Raw genomic sequence first — 1,708 nt, 5'->3', positions numbered from 1 at the left:
CATCCTTCTTTGTAATAACTCTGGCCATATGACTGAATATTGATTGTGAGCAAAAGCGATGTGTGCTACTCCTGGGCCAGGGCTGTAACCAGTAGGCATGATTACCCCTGTCCACCCCTTTCCTGCTGGACAGATGGGGTTGGGGACAGCTAGTCCATCTTTGATGACATTAATAATAAAAGATCTGAGAGAGAAAAGCAGCAATTTGCATCAACTGGACCCTTGATTGTGAGCAGCAGAGCCATATCTAGCCTATAAACCTTAACCTAGACTGATACACAAAAAAGAAAGTTTTAATTCTTTCAGCTGTGATAACAGTGATATGCCTATTATGTTTACCTTGATCTATCTTAGCTGTTGACCTGGATGAATGGCAAGTGGCTCTCCAGAAGAGACTGGCCAGTGTTTATTTATCTAAAAATTGATCTACCACCAGTGGGTTACTTTCACAAACAAAAATATATGTTCTCACAGTTTAGGAGGCTCTCTGCCATCAAGTCAATTTAGACATATAGCAACTCTATAACACAAAGAGTGCGGCCCTCACATTGTAGTGGTTGTACCTTGGGCTGCTATCCAAAAGGTCAGCTTTTTGAAACCACCAGCCTCTTGGAGGGAGAAAGACAGGGCTTTCTACTCCAATCAAGAGTTACAATCTCAGAAGCCCACGTGGCAGTACTACCCTGGGGTTGCTATAGGATGGCATCAACAGGTGACAGTGAATAGAGTGAGTTTAGCACAGAGCATAAGTGCGCCTTTGGATTCGGTGTGCCTTAATATCTTCATGAGGGTAGACAGTTTCATCTTGCTCCCATGGACCTGCGTGTGGACTTGAACTAAAGACCTTGTGGTTAGCACTCACTGCATTGCCCATAATGCTATCAAGACTCCCTTTGAAAGTTAGAAATCAGAATCCAGAATCCCCTACATTAGAGGGACCCTTTCTTTCCTTAACCCATATTGATATACAAAAAAGAAAGTGCTAATTTCCCCAGGGGAAGGTCCGAACATCTTTGAGCTTCTGTAAACAAGGAAACTTGACATGGCTTGGCATCTCTCTTTAACCTCTTTTATATCTCAGGAGAATGAGGCAAAACATAATTTACATTAATCCTGCCTCATTACTATAACAAAGATAAGCCATTCCCAAAGCAGATTATAACCTCTGGCATAGAGATTAGAATTATATTTACATACATTTTGGAGGGACACAATTATTTCATGTGGTTGAGAAAATCAAGGATATGAAGTGAAGACTAATAAAAATTTGAATGTGTTGTCTATTCCTTGCCGCACTGCAATTCTCTGTGGCGCTCTTAAAACCTGGATACTTTCAACAGCCTTCTATCAATGGTGTTTTTGAAAAGCTGAGAATTAGTGTGATACGGAGTAGAGAAAACCAAATTAGCTTGAAGAAATGAGAAACAGATAAGAGATGGAGAGATCAATTAAAACAAGAAGGCAAAGGAAGTCATATCCAAGAGTCTCACAAATCCCAAAGACCTTTGAGGTTATAATAAGGATAATACCAAATTTTTCATGGTATGAGGAATGAGGAGTCCATAATGTAAAAGTAGCCCAAATATACTCTGCTTTCTCTTAAGATCCTATAACACTTTCACTTTTTACTAAAAATAGCCCAGAATGCAGTAACCAGAGATAAAGTAAGCAATGGACACATCAATTATAGTCTTCTTTCTTATTCAAA

Source organism: Tenrec ecaudatus, chromosome 1 (assembly GCF_050624435.1).
Source record: "Tenrec ecaudatus isolate mTenEca1 chromosome 1, mTenEca1.hap1, whole genome shotgun sequence".
NCBI classification, from domain to species: Eukaryota; Metazoa; Chordata; class Mammalia; order Afrosoricida; family Tenrecidae; genus Tenrec; species Tenrec ecaudatus.
The sequence above is the reverse complement of the archived record's forward strand: the minus strand, read 5'-3'. Positions refer to the sequence as shown.